General features: G+C 43.1%; 1 long non-coding RNA gene across 1 annotated transcript in view; it reads left to right on the top strand.

Annotated features, from left to right (window-relative positions):
- Positions 1 to 10,689: 10,689 nt before the first annotated feature.
- LOC149343212 (uncharacterized) overlaps positions 10,690 to 18,461 on the top strand; it is a 154,895-nt gene continuing 147,123 nt past the window's right edge. Inside the window, exon 1 of the long non-coding RNA XR_016282699.1 lies at positions 10,690 to 11,041. This is a non-coding gene — a long non-coding RNA (uncharacterized LOC149343212). The remainder of the gene's footprint in view (positions 11,042 to 18,461) is intronic.

The following is an 18,461-nucleotide window of genomic DNA, read 5'->3' as shown; positions in this document are numbered from 1 at the left end:
GTCACCAAAGATTGCAAGGCGTGCCACACAACTTGGCAGAAAGATCTGATGCTGAAGGAGGAGTAACACCTCTTGGCAATAGGTTTTGTACTGTATGACGTATGAGCTGGATAAAACACACACGTCAGAGAAGCAGCTTCAAAAATGCAGTAGCGGTTGCAAGCATGCTATACAGAAAACCGCCGCACATCTGCGAGAAAACACTGCGGGGCTCACAGACCAAGTTACTCGGTGAACGAACTTAATCTAAATTTCATAAAAAGGAACAGTTGCTCAATGCACGTGAACTCGGTAGGCTGGTTTCTTATTTCAGTCTTTCTTTTGTACGAACTCAAAGCTTGGATACGAAGATTTTCAGACTGAAAGCATTAAGCTGGCAGCTGGCATGGAAGTGTCCCATTTTCGGACTAGAGCTTTTATTATCCTCAATATAGCACCAATAGGACAATGGGTGGGCGTCATTTAGTGATAGCCATGGCAGTGTGCCAGACATAACTGGATAGTAATTTGAAGCTTTGTAAGCTTGTCGAGCTTTGGCTGGAATAACACGTCAATCTTCCATAAAGAATAATGCAGAACTTTGGAAATACAACAGAATTTCTATTTATTTATTTATTTATTTATTTATTTATTTATTTATTTATTTATTTATTTATTTATTTATTTATTTATTTATTTATTTATTTATTTATTTATTTATTTATTTATTTATTTATTTATTTATTTATTTATTTATTTATTTATTTATTTATTTATTTATTTATTTATTTATTTATTTATTTATTTATTTATTTATTTATTTATTTATTTAAACAGTACTGCTAGAATCTAGGTGAGGCTGTAGGCAGAGGCGGGAGATAAGAAAAAAAAAGATAATTTCACATGCGTAAAACAAATCAAGGCAAAACAAGTTGCTTTCACAACCAACGAGCTGCACTCACGAGCAAGAATAGATGTTGCAAAGTTGCGTGCACAAGCGCATAAAGCAATCGTAAGAACATTCCGTAATCGACAGTTACAAATGGAGAGCTTTCATAAAGGCTAAGCAAAATTTCTGTGCAGCAAAGTTAGGTGTCCTGTGTATACGTGCGAAAATAAACATTCAGAAACGCAAGATAAGGGGATATTTCTCTGGCGGGTGTGTAAAGCATACTTCTGCATACATTAGTGTGAATACCACGTGCATTTGGCCCTCCAGTGCCAAAATAGAATAAAAACTGGGAACATATTTTCGCGGTGTTCCTCTTATTTTCATTTTTTTTAGTTTAGGCAAAAAGGTAGCTATAGTCAACATTTTGAGACGTTTTTTAAGAATGTGCATAGTTAAGAAAAAGTGGGGAAAATTACTGAGTAACTACTAAACAGATATTTATCACACATATCACTACCTTCTTAGCAACAGGAGGTAGTAGAAGCATAGGCAGTGAAAGTTATTACCGTAGGAAGCTAGTGAAGAGCACTACAGTCACATTCAAAAAGAAAATAGTAATTACAAAGAAAGCGGCTAGCAAGAATTTTCGTATAATTTGCTCTAAGTTTTATAACGGTGTGTTGACTGGCTCGTTAAATTTGTGTGCTCACTGAAAAAATAAATGTTTTAGGCTCCATGAGACTAGTGCCTGGAACCAGTCAGAGCTACCAGGGTGTGCTGTTCGTGAATCGCATACTGTGGCTTAGACATAGTGGGCAGTAGCCTACGTCTACAATTCTGCTAGATGACGGCATCAAACAATTCCAGAGGGCAAACACATTGCTTTAGAAAACAGGAAAAGCAGTGGGCAAACACATTGCTTTAAAAAACAGGAAAATCAGACTTCAGAAAGAGTCACACAAGCCCGAAACGCGCATTGCGAATTTCAAGGGTAAATCTTTTCCCGTCTTATAAACTCTGCAGCCCTGCTTCTAACTTACGGGCTATTTGCGCTTTCTCGTCGAGCAATGACACGACCCTTTATTATCAAGTTGCGACTGTAGAAACAGGTTAGCATACAGAACTGCAGGGCATTGCGAAAATGTCTAAGCATGAAACCATTTTATTCACACGAAAGCCTGTGTTATTTAACTTCTAAGGCTTTATTTTAGGCTTCAAAGAAGAGTTACTAACCATGTACTATCTAGCGACCAGAGGCAATAGAACGGTGGTAAAGGCCGACTTTTACTGACCACCTTAAAAAAAGTAGTAAATATTAAGTACAAAAGAACTAAAATACAGTAAAAGTTAGTAATTTCTGATCTTACTAAATCTTTATCGCCTTTTGTTTTAGCCTAATGCGTACAAGTTCCAGCTCTTAATGCTGAGACATAATGTGCAGGCATCAAATAACAATGTGAAAGCAGGCATGTGCGATATATAACTTGCTGAATTTTCCACCTTTGTTTACGGTGCTCGATATTCTGAGCGCGAAAAAAGAAAGCCTTCCCAGTTTGAAGAAGCACAAAGCATGAAATGTGCGGAAACGCATCAATCTGTATTCACTGTCATCACTTGCTGCGCGAAGTTCACGCTGGGAATCCCTTGAGAACGATCAACATCCATTATGATGAGTTCAAGGGTGGTGGATGTGGTGAAAAACTTTAATACTCAAAGAGGCCTTGGCGGTCAAAAAACCCTGGTGCATGGTCGGTATCCTTAGTCCGAGACACCGCTCGCGCCCTCTTTACTCGAGCCCTTTGGGACTCCAGTGTAGATCTAAAGGGCGCCTGCGCATGTTTTCACGCACTGAGGCTGCACAGGTTATTGATCACATTTTGAGTCATATAGCATGAGCAGGTGCATATAGGTTGCTGGCTCTTTATCTCTTCTCGGCACATTCCTATCTTTTTGATGAGAAGAAGTCTGCACAAAACCTGACGAGGGTCAGACCACGAGACACGCTATTCACCAGCAATACTTTGATTTGAGCTAGTTGGTTGTAGCATGACATGTTTACGCAAAAAGCGTACTGGCGCTAAAAAACGGAGACACCAAACTCAACAAGACAGGACTGGCGCCAGTCCTGTCTTGTTGTGTGTGTTGTGTCCGTTTTTTAGCGCCAGTGCGTTTTTTGCGTAAACATGTCACACTATTAACCAGAGTAACTTTATTCACGCTGCAGAGGAGGCGCTTCAAATTTGACAGCGCGAAACAGCTTGTGCCCTTGAAGCATTCTTCGTAACCGTGACATTTAGCGACGTGCTCGCGCGAGGGCTTTTCCAGGGGACTTCAGCCTGTGCATCTTCGGATACAAGTATATATGCGTATAGGGCAAAATATTCATCGGTAACGGCATTAAGGCGAGCAGCCTTCGCTACTATTGGTAGGACCATTGTCACCGCCGAATTTGATGACACCCGCAGAATTATTTTTACAGCCACACATGTGAAAACTTGGTCTAGCATGAGCAGCATAACAATTTGAGCCGGCCGAAACTGTCATACAAAGAAGCTCCCAAGTTTACCAGGAATTTAAAGGCAAATACATCGTGAGGCGTCGGACATATATGAAATATAGGGCTGGGGAGCAGGTGGTCGAGGAGATGAGCATTCTATATTCATGGCATTAATGTAAATCACCAAGCTGGCAATACCATCGGAAATAGGGGGGGGGGGGGTAGGTTGAGAGTGCAGGTTGTTGCATTGTAGACATTGTTGTCATTTTGTCAAGAGCAAGATAGCAACTTCCGCAAGTTTTTCGCACCTTTGCAGCGTTTAAAATTCCAGAAAACGGTGTATACGTCAGAATACTCGACGTCTGCAGATTGAACGAAGAAGCCTCCGTTTCTTTGGCGCTAAAAGAAACGCCGCCTAGGATGCTTGGATGGACGGAGGATGCGTCTTTTCTTCGGCTGGTGTGAGATCACAGTCGAAATCCAAGTATGCAAAAACAGGAAAAATGGCTTGCACCCCGACACCGAATGCTGCTTGTGAAATCCTGAAAAGAGTTTTTTGCGAGCTGAATGCAGCAAAACGTATCTTGCCTTTATTGTTAGTTTTGTTTGATGCAGTGCAGATACCACTGTTCCAGGTAACATCTCTAGGAATACATGACGGAGATGCACAGAGTTTCTATGAGTCATCTACAGGTTGTGAATACCGCAGGGAAGTGACTGCTTTAATTGTAGCGGTGCTTGTAGCTGTGAAACCGAGACCAAAGTGATTCGCTACCTAATTCTTTGGGTAAAGTGTGCAGCGAGGTTGGAAGTATACGCGGACATTGAACGTATCTGCTGGTGTCTGCTGCAGTTATAATTTTTAAGATGAAGGCGTTCAAGAAACGCTTCGAAGCAGTGCCTTTTAAAAGACTAATATGAATGCCTGTGTTGCACTCTCCAAGCAGAGTTATGAGCTGGTAGCTGGTTAATTACCTTTTGTAAACTTGTAGGCTAAACGTAGAAGGGCAGGATATAGATGCTTATAATAAAAACACTGATTTGGCGGTGTTTATATTTTCTGTTTTTCTTAAGGATGTAGGCGTGTGTCAGGCGGTAATGGATAAAATATTTTAAAGTCGAAGGTTGCTTTAAACTTTACGTTAGGAGGAGATAGAATTCTTTCAAGGCTAGTACATTTATAGACAGAAAAACACCATCAATTTAATGAACTCTATGCTATATTCTGTCGCTGGTTCGTTTTTGTCACACGTACAGTTTGCAAAGCTTGCGAAAAAACACAGAGATGACAGAAAATAGCCGTCTATAATGAAATATGAATTAACTGAAGAAAACATGTGATTTAAGTGTCAGGCCGCTTCAGTTTCGAATAATCTTTAATGTTAAAAACACAAAAAAGCGAGCAAGTAACTTCGGTGCCCATTCATTTTAAATGGTTACCAGGTTCACGGTACTTTTTGGTTTTTCGGATATGCGATTTTAGCCACAGACAGAGGCTCTTAGCTGTAACGTCGACTGCCTTTAACAGATCACCTAAAATATAAAGGACGTTGTAGAGTCTGAAGGAAGTTGATATTTCAGCACAAAAAGCTTCTAAATATTGGCTTCCCATGGCACTCATAAATATGTTGGATAGACTGCTTTCAGAACAGAAGGCTTTGAAGCACTAAACCCTTTTTCTCATAGGAGCATTAGCGACAGAAACAATGCTGCGCTCGTATAACCCAATGTTAGCTGCAAACTGTTTTTGTTAGAAACTTCGAGGAAAGAAAAGTTGGTTTTAACCATAGTTCGTCTGTGCAGGATGACAAAATCAACTGCCGATGAAAGTTCAACATGCGATAAGTTCAAATTAAGTTCACAGCCGCAGTTCATCCGGTAAACCCACAAAACTCTCGTCAACTAATGAAGATTTCTGCGCGTGCTAGTCTACACACAAATCTACATAATTCCCTAAAAATGTGCAAGCATACATGAGAAAAAATTACAGAAATCGTGACCGAGAATCTGCGTGCATAGAGGTGAAGCGATTTACTTTGTTTTGTTTTTTACTGGGGTTTAACGTCCCAAAGCAACTCAGGCAATAAGGAACGCCGTAGTGAAGGGCTCCGGAAATTTCGACCACCTGTGGTTCTTTAACGTGCACTGACATCTGTTCTTGACAAGCTCGAATGTTCAATTTCTACTCACAGTGCAAGGAGCAAAGCGTGCGCTGAATTTTAATGCAGGCAGAATTTTTCACAACACAAGTAGCTTGAGATAAAAATGATAGACTAAAATAAAATACTATTCTATCAACATTATGCGTGGTGGTCACGGCTTAGAAACCTAACTGGGTTTCCCACAAGATGCTGTGTAGGTGCAGCCGGTTGTTCTCTTCTACCGCATCTGTAAGCCTCTACTATGCTTTATTTGAATGACATTATAACTACTGGTGTAATGTATGCATAGCAACGATAAATTAACTTGTTTGATTTCTCTAAACATTACCGTGCTGCTTGGACGTGCACAGAATTATATTGTATTAGTGAAGGTGGTGGGAGGAAAAATACATCAGCTTATTTATTTATGAATTGATATAGGTTGCTTTCGTAATTTGATATTTTTATAATTTGGAAATGGATTTTATCATATATAATACAACACGCTTTTGCTTATCTTTCGTGCAGACATTGTCAGATGGTGATGGACATTGTAGGGCTCTCTCTAATTAGAACACAGAGACGTATCTTGCACTGTTTTCTGCCTCTATCTCGTTTTTTTTCCCACAGTCTACGGCTCGCAAGTTTTTAATTGACTAGTAGAACGAAAAGTTTATGCATGTGGCACGTGGTTCTTTGCCAAAAGCAGCGCCGCTATAATGGACGCAAAATGTAGACATGCACGGTACTTGGGATGTCTCTAAGACGTCTAACACTCATATAGCATACCTTCTGATACGCTATACGTGTGCTTCCCCTAGTTGAGGTCCATACGGCATGCAGTGATCATCTTCCATCGAAAGACCAGCGTCTCATGATGTGTTCTAGAATGTCGCTTTCCAGAATGTCACCAGACTGGTGACATTCTAGGGAGTGGTGATCTGTGTGTGCTTGAAAACTGCGCCGGTCCTGTCTACTTGCTCTCCCCTTTGTCTCTTTTTCCGTGTACTGTTTTTAGGTGAATATTCTTTAAATATTCATTCCACTTTCTTTGTAAAAAGTCTTGAACATGGAGGTACACCTTCTTGGGCTCTGCTTTCTCCAGATAGCGTTTCAGTGCTGGACACTCCCACATGAGGAGGTAAATATTGGGAGAACCTGAAAGTGCGCCGACTAAAGGGCATTCCGTGTTATTTCTAACACGTTTTCAGTACCTTTTAATGTAGCTAACATTGTTGCCCTTTTGCTGTCGCATGTTTTTTTCCTGTGCCTTCCCCTTCTTTTACCCACAGACCTGTTCCTCCAATCCACGTTTTTCACCTGAAATAATAGTTTTCTCCTTTTATTCCTGTCTTATCTGCCCTCATACAAACCGGAATGAAAGACCGGATGCTGTGCGCTAATTCACCGCTCCATTGTGCGAGTATGTCATATCCTGTACCTCAGTCAGCATAAGAACTGCCCACTTGCATAAAAGCTGCTTCCAGTATGGGAAGAGCTGGCTACAAACAGCGCGTTATAATCGTATGACTGATCAAAACTGCAGCTTTGCCCCCCTTACTACCAGTGTGCATTCCGTACGCACTGTGCATTCATCCCGTCCGTGCAGACGACAAGAAAGCGTTTATTGCGATATTATTAGAGCTGTCTTACACCAAGGCCCCGCTAGTGTTCGAGAGGAAATTCGCTTATTGGGCGAGAGAGGTCAGGTGACCTTGTGACATCATCAGAACCAGTTTTGGTGGGACATCCTGACTGGTCGAAAATGGTAACGTTATCTCTTGACGTGATTACAACCTGCCCGTCTTGGCAGGTAGCAACCTAAAAACTGTATTGTGAGCAACCAGTGCACTTTGGCATCCGGCGATTAAATTAGTGATTCACTGAGAGGGGTCACGGACCTTGTGACGTGAACACAACCTTCCCACCGGTTTATGAGCTACCTACTTTCTAAACAGCAAATTGGATATAGAATTGCAATCGAAAATCTGGAATAAATGTGACAGATGCAAATTGTGGCACAATCGCAGCAAAGCGGATATCTGCTACTGCAGCTAGCAGTCCGAATATGCTGGGAGAGGGACCTAAAATTGCAAGGAAACTTGCAGAAACACACGAAGACTTTGCAACAGAAGCTGCGACAAATCTGAAATCTAATGCAATCGTATTCAACTCGTAAGGGGACTTTGGCATTCCCATACGTCACTTCTCAATCATATTTCGCGCAATGAAGAGTTTTACCTTCATTGATTCCATCACTTCGAATGAAGGCGTAGCAGCCATTATGTAATACGCTTGCTGTAGGATATGTCAGAATCCCAGAATCTGTAATGGCAAAGCGTTTTCACCAATTTATTTGAGTCGGGATCAATCAAAACATGCATATTGGTATATCGCACGTGATGCTTAGTCGAATGAAATCAATGTTATTTCAGAACCTGTTACAATTTTGGCGGTCTATCTGGAATGAAGATGGTTCCTGGCGCATGAAAAGTGCCCCATATTAAATAAAGGAATACACTGCAGCGCGCCCACTCGAGCTGACACACGGCAAGGAGACAAAGTACCAGGCATGGCCAGGCTAGACCGTTCAGAGTACTGGCGCACAGCCGACATGCTGTCAGTTGGCCACGAGAGCTCTTCGCTCTGCAAATCGTTTTGAATAAATGTGGGAACGTGCTATCTCATATTTTGTCTTGAACAGAACGCATCTGGTGAGCGCCGACGAGCCGACAAATATGTTGAGGACAGGGCTGAGTCGGGCTGGTTGATTCATGTTGAATGGTATGACAAGACAGAGCTGACGGACGGGACGGAAGAAGAAGAGACAGACACATGCGCTGATTACTAACAACCAAATGGTTTACTGCGAAAGAGGGGGGGGGGGGGGGGGGCAATATGAAGCATAGAAGGGAAGAAAATGCTGGACGAACATGACATGACATACATACGGGACATCATCGATGATTAAGAAACGCGATCTCCTGTGAGAATAGAGCCACCGATGGTTGGCTTACACATTATTTGCCTGATGCGTGAATGTGAAAAGCCTCCGATATCAGGCGTGAGCTGTGATCTCTATTCTTGGCGATGATAGTGGTTTGGTTTAGAAACGCCTCACATTCATTGCAATCTGCAGAACGAATGACCATTGTATTTCGGCGTGACTTTTTTTCAATGTCTTTCGCGTGTTCGCGTAGCCGTTCAGTTCAGTTTAAGCTTGGCTGTCTTGGGGCTAAAATTTGATACGATATTTTTCCTCTCATTTTGTTGCCGCTGTACTAGTTAGTCGCAATCATCTCTGTCGTAGGGACTGATTACTGAGAAGTGTTGCTATTATTTATTTTATTTATTTGATACGTGCATAGAGTTTCGGCACTACGTCAGGGAGGCACTTTCACGTTCAAAAACAAGAAATCATGCACTTAATGCGTGAAAAAAGGCATCATTAGAAAGAAGATTAACAATATGTGGCGGCAAAGCATTCCATTCTCGAACTGTTCGAAGAAAAAACGAATAACGAAATACGACACCTTTAAACGGAAATTCAAGAAGCTTTAAATTGGGGTCCTTTCGCTTCGAGACATAGAAAGGTGGCTTCAAACATTTTGATTCGTCTATACCAGTCTTGGAATAGAAAATGTTATATAAAAATTTTAACCTCAGATTTCTTCTTCTAGTTTTAAGTTCTGGCCACTGAAGACTCCTTTTGCTTTCTGAGATACTGAGTGTCCTGGAATAATTTCCAAGTACAAAGCGAACTGCCCTATTTTGAATTTTTTTCCAATTTATCAATAAGTTCTTGCGTGTACGGGTCCCAGCACACTGAGCCATATTCGAGCACCGTGTGGACGCGAGTAAAGCATAGCTGTTTTGGAGATGGCTGTTTTTGAGTTTTTGAGGTGGCTGAAATTTCTTAACAAACCTAATATACCAGCAGCTTTCTTTACGACGTAATTAACATGCTTTGACCACCTCAGGTCAGCAGTAAGATAAACGCCTAAGTGTATAAAATTCTGTTGTTTTTTCAAAGCCGTATGGTTTATAGTGTATATATAAGAAGGGTAGAAGGGTATTTCACTAGTTGCGATATTAAGCCAGAGCTTCGCAACAGCAAAGAAGTAAAACTGTAGATAACGAAGTTCATGCTCACAATACACGCTATCGATGCACATTCCCAATAACAAACTAAAGGAAAGCTTGTGTTAGCCAAGAATGTTACCAAGCATAAAACTAATATATCGACCATAATTAAATCCTTTATTTAAGAACTTCGAAAACATACCGGAAAGCTCTTTATTTCAATTTTTTTTCAAGCCCCAGCACAGACTAATCCTTCTCAAGACAGCTCTGAAGAAGCTGTTGTCGTTGCAAAATTTCATCGGAGTAGTTTATATTGGCATTATAAGAATACGTACTCACGATGCCTTTTTCACGTAAATTTTTTAGCTTATATGCGGAGGTACTGGCCCCATCAACACATTGTGATTTGTGCCACGTCTTCGAATCAATGTACCCAATCTCTTGTTTTCGCATAAGCGTTTCTAATAAGTGCTCAGCACGGCAGCGTTAGCGAATATCCTGGTATGTCTTGAAAACCAACTACTGCCCTACGTCGTTGCATTACATCCGCGAGCGGAATCTCTTTCCCTCTTTGCCCAGCCATCCAGGCCTTCGCCATCTTCAAAGGCTTGACTATCACTTATTAATAAAGACGCCAATAGCCCCGACGTGTTAGAAGCTGCCGCTCATCCTCTTTTCATATAGATCGACGCCCACTCTGACCCTTTTCACTCAAGTGTGCGAGCTCCAGCACTGAGGAGCAGGCTAGAGCAATCGGCCCCATGCCAGCCTTATTGCTTTTGCTTTCATAAATTATTCCGCCTGTGTCAGGGGACACTGGGTGCATTTCGCAACACGGCCGCTCCATGCCAATTTCTCTGCATCGCTCCTGGCAGGCGCGCGCGCAAGACCCAAGCGCGCGCAATAGGCACACACGCCGCGCCCTGCCGGCCAGCGCCCCGGCAGCGGTAGAGCGCGCGTCCGCTGCGCTTGCTCCGGCTGCTCCGAGCCGTGGTGAGACGCAGCCGCAACGCGGCGGCTCGTGCTCCTGTTTCTTGACGAACGGGCCGATCAGTTGATGCGCGCGCGCCGGACGCTTCGGACGCGTCTCTCCTGACCGGAGCCACCGCTGCGGTCGTCGTCGCTGCTCCACTGAGGCGTGACTTCAGAACTTCAATTCGTTTCCTTCATTTGCGACCACTGAAGACTTTTAGAAATTATTGAGTGATATTTGTTTATGTAACACTGTGAACCTCAGTTTTCGTTCCGTTGATGATTGGTACCGATCTTGTGCGTGCGTACTTGGACATTGAATCTCCCAGATTTCCTGGTGCGCAGAGGCGTGGACCGGTCAGCTAAAGCTGACCGGTTCGAATAGCAAGCATAAACACTTATTTCTCAGCGATGGAGTGTGATTCGAGAGGGGTGTGACGGAGAAGATACAAGAAGGGGTACCAGAAGCCGACTTTGGTGAGTTCTGCTGTGTGAGATTGACACCTTCCAACATTTTCGGTGTACGTAGCTCAGTAGAGGTTATCGTGAGCTATATGTTAAGCGTTAATCCCTGCCGTGAAGGTGTGCCTAAGACCTTGCTCGATTTCATGCAGTGACTACTGATTTAATTTGTTCGCTCTTTGTGGCATTTTCTGACGGCAGAATTGTCCTGGATGCAGATCGTGAAACGAGTCGACGGAGCAAATTTTCTGCCCTATAACAGGTGCAAAGTTGTTCTTTTTTATTTAGATCTCCTATCCCCAAATTTCTTGGATTCGAAGCTTACACCTTGGGGAAAGTTGAACCTAAATTTTTGTAAGCAGTTTCTCTTCTAGGTCGTTAAACTTGGCATTTGTTAACGATATGTGCAGGGTGCGCGTACATTTAGCCAAAATAAAGTATTGCGAGAAAGTTGTTTAGTTTTTTCGAGAAAATTTCCGCCCTACTTTTATACTCGCATTATGAAAAAAGCTGGATCCTAATCAGTTCAATTTTAACTCAAAATAAGGAAATCTGAACTGCACCTGCGCTTCAAGATCTTTTGAAACTCTGCCTCTATAAAGCCGGGTTTGTTGCTTTGGTCGAGGCGGGATTATTTAAGTAGTGAATAAACATTCTAACAGCCCCAATACTGAGTGTACGTTTTCATTTTCGTTTTCTCAGAGCTCTGCCCAAATACAATGCTCTCACCTTTTGTCCGTTTCTACGGCTCGTAATCGGCTAATCCACGGTGCTTTTCTAGCAGTGACTTCGTAATTAATGAACGTGCTCTGTTCAAAACAAAGCTTGCCAGTTCTGCGCACATTCTGCGCCTTTATTATGTAGATAAGCAGGATTACATCTAAGGCACAATGGAATTAAAGGAAGTGAATTTCTTTTCCTGACTGTGATTGTAAAACGAGCTAAGTGATCTAAAATTAAGATACAGGGAAGCTCTGCACAGCGCCCAAATCAGAGAACGGTCATTGTGAAAAAAAATTCACGTATAAAATACAAAAGCGATAAAGAGCTTAAATTTAATGCCAACTTTAAATAAAATTACTGAACACACATATCCACCTTATTTCTAATCTTAATAAGTGGGAAGAAAGACGCAGACTATATGAAATAAGAAGAGTACCGTTTGAAATTTGCAATTTCTGCTAACTGTAGGAACCACGTTATAGTTGAAGAAGCGACTGGAAGTAGGGTGAAACTGGTCTTAGCGCATGGCTTTGGGTTTATTTATATTCATAGTACTGCCGGCAACCTCTTCAGCAGAAAGATTTCTCATCCTAGTCAGATCCTAGCAACAATGCGATCAATCTTCGAAACGGAATTTGTTACATTGGCTGCTTTAATCTTGAAGGCTGTCCACTGAACTTGCTGCGCTAGTTTCGTGCATATAGTGTTTTGTTGTTCTGAGCACGCCTTCGCAATTTCCGTGGAGTGATATAGAGTAGATTGACTTTGATGGAGACGGAGTGCAGGGGCGTTTGTGTGCTGAGCTAACAGTGTATGTATAAAGAGGGAACGAATCAGCCATGCTGTTCAAACGTAGAAATAACAGGAAAAGAACAACCATTATTTGCCTCGGTGTTTTCTCCCCATTCGCCTTGTTATACATTTTCAAACCCATCATTTACTTTGAAAAATTATCAGCTGTCGGCGTTAGAAGATGAGTGTTCAATCAATGCATATTATTTTTTGGCTACAAGACTTCGCGGCCTCATAAAATGGCAGTTTGGGCAGCTTTAAAAAACTGCCATTTTTTTTAACGGCCGGAGAGGGCATAGACTGAATGTGAGTTGTTCTTGTTCGCGTTGCGAAAGTTTACAGTGCTTAAAAAAAATTAGTAGCCGGATGCCTTTTAGATAGAATCTGCACTATTCGGAAATTTCTCCTTCGAGAAATGTCTGATCTTATGAAAAATGCAGAGTGCCAGCTGATTCTAAATTTGAATGTGGATGTAGCATTTCATTTATAGATTGAAACCTCGTTGTACTAAATGACCATAAAGACAAAACTCCATGTCATTGTGAAAAGCATCACCTTTTCGAAAGTCTCTGAAAATTTTTTGAGGCAGAAAAAAGATTCCTAACACTGAAACCTGTCACAATAGTCATGGTTAGCATGAGCGACATTGTCGCTTATTAACGAGTGGGAACAAGATACTAATTTTGCGGCTCCAAGAGCAGAATGCAGGATCCGATGGTTAACTCCCGACGGACTGTAACTCCAGGCGGCAGTTTTTGCCTTATGGAAATATAATTTAATGCTCACACTGAATTTTTTCGGTTTATGATTAATCACCCTGGGCGAATGAGGTGACGCCAGTTCCGAGGCAGCCACCGCGGTGGCTCAGTGGTTATGCGTTCGGCTGCTGACCCGAAAGATGCTGTTTCGATCTCGGCCGTGGCGACCGAATTTTGATGGATATGAAATTCTGAAAGGCCCGTGTACTTTGCGATGTCAGAGCACATTGAAGAACCACAGCTGTTCGAAACTTCTGGAGCCCTTAACTACGGTGTCCCTCATAGCCTGAGTCGCTTTGGGATGTTAGACTCCTATAACCAAACCAAACCAACCATTTCAGAGATTTTCAAACTATAAAACAGGGCACATTTGGGTTGGTGCATTTGCCTGTAATTCTTGGACACTCGCTAAAACGGGAGCAGCTTCAGGTTGTCCTCTGTACAGGGATACACCGCACAGAAATGTCCTAGGCTCACAAAGCAGACAAGCGCAAACTGTAGCATGAGACCACGCATTCTTGCAAACCACAGGAGTAAAAAAAGCCATATGTGCCCCGTAATGACGTACAACTCAAGAACGAAGCACAAGCAGGCCCTTCAAGCAATAGCGTCATCATGCAGGCGTGGTCAGCCGACTTTCGCCCTCTAGCAGAATGCGGTGTCTCGCTAGCAACCTCAAGGCGGTTGGATAGATGTGGTTACGAAATGTGAATGCCAAAAGTCATCAATTATCAAAAGAAAGGCTAAGTATCACCGCCAATGTATGATATCTATACTTTTTTTAATTTCGAGCAAAACTGAAATGAATGCCAATAAGTTGTATCCACGAGTGCATAAATAACAAATAAACCAGAAGATAGCAAGATATGAAGAAAATTGTTTTCTCGGAATGAATATGGAGTTAGAAGCACGTTGAAGGATCGCATGTTTCGTGCATCCTGAGCACTTTACTTTCAGTTACAGGCAGCAATTTGGCGCATTGCAGTCAGTAGCACTCTTGTGGCTAAACTTCAGCAATATGTCGTTACCGCGTTTCCCATGTTAAATCTCCCGTTTTCTTGAATGGGGCGTCGGCCAGAATACTGCCGAGCAGGGCTGTGCAATCGAGAGCGCCTAATATTAAAAAGGACTTCTATTGCTGCAAATGAAATGCGCAGACAAAATGGGGCCAACGCGTGTACCTTATTTTTAATTTTATGCCGAGTTTAATGTTCGAAAGTAAAATTTACTGTAGTGGATGCTGTAGTAGGAGACACCGGATAATATCCGCCACCTGTTGTCCTTAAACGCGCACCGATATCGCAGAATACTTAGGTGCCTTGAGTTTTGGCTCCAATAAAACACAGCTGCGTGCTACTGGGTCAGAACTCTGCTCAGCTGCCGAGCGCGCTAGCCAGTCAGCCACTGTGGCAGGACACGCAGATCTTCCAAGTTTTACTTTTTGGAGAGAAAGCTTGGAAGTTCATAATATGAAGCTACCTGCACATATCCCAACATGAAATCGAACATCGAAGAAAGAGCACCAAACACCAGATGAGCTTGAGTGAAGAAAATCAACTGAACCGGAAACAAGGAATGAAAAACAGGTGTGCTGTGGATGGTTAAAGCAAAAGCAAAGCGATGAAGAAGCCAGGTTTAGAAGCAAAATCTTCGTATGAAGGAAGCGTTAAGTGCAGTGGCAAAATCGAGAGTAACCGGAAAATAGTGCACAAAACGAACCAAAGGAGCGCTTTGAAAAGTAGAAGCAAGAAATAAAGTTACATCTGTGTGTCAAAAATGAAAACAGGAAAAGCGGTAAACAATGATGAAAAGTTACTATTTTAAAACAATAGCGCACGGCTTCTCTTGCATAACATACAAGGACATTGTACTGCTTTCTGTCCGAAAAATGAAAAACGTTCTCTCGCACCTGGGACTCATTTCAAATAGAACGCTTTGATGTTATTTGCCCTTTTCCTCTCCTTTATTCACTGTTCTTTCATTCGTTCGCGAGAAGTTTGCATCCTCGAACGCCTTTAACAGGATCCATTTTCGCAAAATGCAGCAACGTTTTCTCTTCACCTTATCTTTCAAAACAGTTTATGTTCATACGCTCTGTATTTGTAGGAGGAGACCGTCTGCATAATTTGCACTTCCCGGCGGAATGATGGCACTTGATACAAAATTTCAGATGAGCGCACTGCACCTAAGCGGATGCCTCTACGGCCGCATCTGTACTCATCGCCCAGAAGCATCCAATCCCTACCTACTTAACAGCTGACGCACTGAGGACACATTTCCGACCCATCTCCCGGGTACCCTCTCACCATCTTGCCAGTCTTCCTATTACCAGGCCGCGCATATCGTTTACAGACATCATTGACGCACATCGCGCCATTCTGCCGTCCCAGTTTACACCCGCCTCTAGACCGTCCTCGCCGCTTTGGAGCCTGCATAATCCCCGTGTGCTTCTTTCGATACGCGGCATCAGGGAGAAGATCGACTTACGCCTATAGAACTCAAACAAGTCACTCTTGAATATTTTCATGAGCACCATGCAAACCGGGTGCACGTTCACACCGACGGCTCAGTGAACCGTATCACTTCTTCTGGCTCTGTGGTCATCCCCGCTAGCTCTACAGAAATTAGAGTTTAGACAGCTCGCCCCACTTCTTCGACGGGTGCAGAACTCACCGCTCTTTGTGTCACCATTGAAGACATCAGTCAGCAGCGCCCTCAGCGGTGATCTATTTTCACCGATTCCAAAGCTGCCCTGCAAGGCTTACAAGCTGCTCTTCGCCGTGGACTCGACTACATCACTTTGCCATCAACAAAGGGCATGACAGTATCTACCAATAGCTACCGGGGCACAGCGGCACAGCAGGCAATCGCCGCGCGGATGAGGTCGCGCGAAGTGCTCACCACGGTGGCGATTTTGTGTCGATCCCCATTTCGAGATCAGACGCTGCTGGTAAGCTTCGCGCACTTTCGCGGGACATCACGCTTGCCGCGTGGAATTCCGGCCAATTTTGCAATTCACGTTTAAAATCCTTGGGCCCTGATCTGCAGCTCCGGCTTCCATCAGGCCTACCACGAAGAGAAGAAACTTTGCTGTGTCGCCTCTGGCTTGGTGTAGCTTTCACCAACCATTACACATTCTTAATCGGTATGGCTGATAGCCCTGCATGTGCCATCTGCGGGCATGACGAGACTATATCCCACATTCGTTGTGACTACCCTGCCTATACCACCGAAAGACAGCCTCTCAGCAATGCGCTGGAGCGCCTAGATCCACGCCCACTGACCAAAATGAAGATTCTCGGCAACTAGCCGTGGTGGTCGTCGGCGGTGAAGGCCTCCAAGGCACTGCTCCGCTTCTTGAGAACTTCTGGCCTGTACGATAGGCTGTGACTTCAACGAACACTGACTTTTTACACGGCACTGCTCCGCTTCTTGAGAACTTCTGGCCTGTACGATAGGCTGTGACTTGAACGAACACTGACTTTTTAGAGTGACTTCAATTTTCTGTTACTCTCCTTTCTCTTTCTTTTTTTTATCCCCTTACTCCTATCCCCGTGTAGGGTAGCAAACCAGTTTCTTCTTCCGGTTAACCTCCCTGCCTTTCCTCTTCTACCTCCTCCTCCTCCCTCCCTTTCGTCGTTGACCAATGATTAGCTATTGTGAAACAGAGAACGCATTCCTAACACGGCGCCTAATGCTAACCTTTCAAACAATGTGCAATGCATGTTGAGTGCACTTCGCGGCTATTCACTGGTGGTCCCTCTGTGCTTCTTTATTGCTAGCCTGTCGACTTTAGCTTTCCCTGCAAGCTTTCACATATATCCGTTAACAAGCGAAGGACATGACTGTCAAAGCTTGCAACGAAGTCTGCAGCCATTGGACAAGCTAACACAACCCCCTGAAGTGACTTTTAACAGCTCTGTGCAACATACACCGTGTTTAGCGCAACTTAAAATGATTGCCAATGGACATGGTATTAGGACATCATTGTCGTTCCCGCGCGAGTGACATGTTCTTTGCTAAGTCTTGAAGAAATAAAAGCACACTTGTACAATAACAAAAGTGAAATCCAGTTAGCGACTATTTCAATTGGAAAGTAAACCCTTTTTTTCGGAAAGAAGTAAAAAGGAATGTAATTTCGTGGAAATGCAGTTAGGCACCAAAAGTTACTGCAGTATATTCTGCAGTGTATGCTGAGGTGGAGGGCTCCGAATTAAGTCAGGCGACCTGATATTTTGTAAAGCCCTCTGTCCTCACACAGCACCAGGACTTGTTTTCATTTCGCCTGCATCGGAATGGGTATGTCATGGCCGTGATTCGATCCAATTTGTTTAAAGTGATGTAAACAGAATACGCTTACTATGGTTTTAATAGCACATTTTTTGTGAGTCTACCTTCGCGGGAACTTTAATGAGTAGAATATTTAACCTCATGTACATTCCTATCATTGTTGTTCTGTATACGATGCTGTTGTTTCGCCTCTTTCATTTCTCTGGCAGCATTTCCTTATTCTCATTTGGTTATTAATATTTTTATATTTATCTTTTTTTCGGTGTGTATAATCTACGCTTCCATCGGAATCTCGTTTGGCATCACCATCTAGTTTTCAGCGTACATTCTGCTCTCTTCGTACCCCTCTGATAACGCCTCTTAATTTCGATTTTTTATTTTTTGTTGCATTCTTTAGTTTCATACAATCAAATAGAGGTCACGTCTCGGCAGTTTTCTTTATTGGTCGTTTCATTTTATTTGGTGGCGATCGCTGTTGGTAATTTTTGGGGTCCCTCGTCTAAAAGCCAAATTTCGAAGCTACGCGCACGCGCATGTTTCTTCCATCCCGCCTGTTGGTACCGCGTTGCATAATCCTTCATTTCATGTCAGTATCAGTAAATTGCCCCCGGGCAAGTACTGTTCACCTAAATGACTTTCATAATCGAGGTAGCCCTGGGCACCACAATCCGCTACACGCCAAAGCTGTCTGCGTTCGCGAAAGAACCTTACATGCCTGAGCACGTCACAGCTGTCTGCAAGCCATCGTGTCGAACAGCGCTCCAATAAACCCACGCACTCGTTTTCATCTTGTTGACGGCGTGACAGGTTGCAAGGAGCGAAATTATTATATACTCGAGCCGCCTGGTCGCTACTGATGGCCAAGTAGAGCG

This window comes from Amblyomma mixtum, chromosome 5 (assembly GCF_055824585.1).
Source record: "Amblyomma mixtum isolate Tamu chromosome 5, ASM5582458v1, whole genome shotgun sequence".
NCBI classification, from domain to species: domain Eukaryota; kingdom Metazoa; phylum Arthropoda; class Arachnida; order Ixodida; family Ixodidae; genus Amblyomma; species Amblyomma mixtum.
Note: the sequence above shows the minus strand (reverse complement) of the source record. Positions and strands in the feature narration are given on the sequence as shown.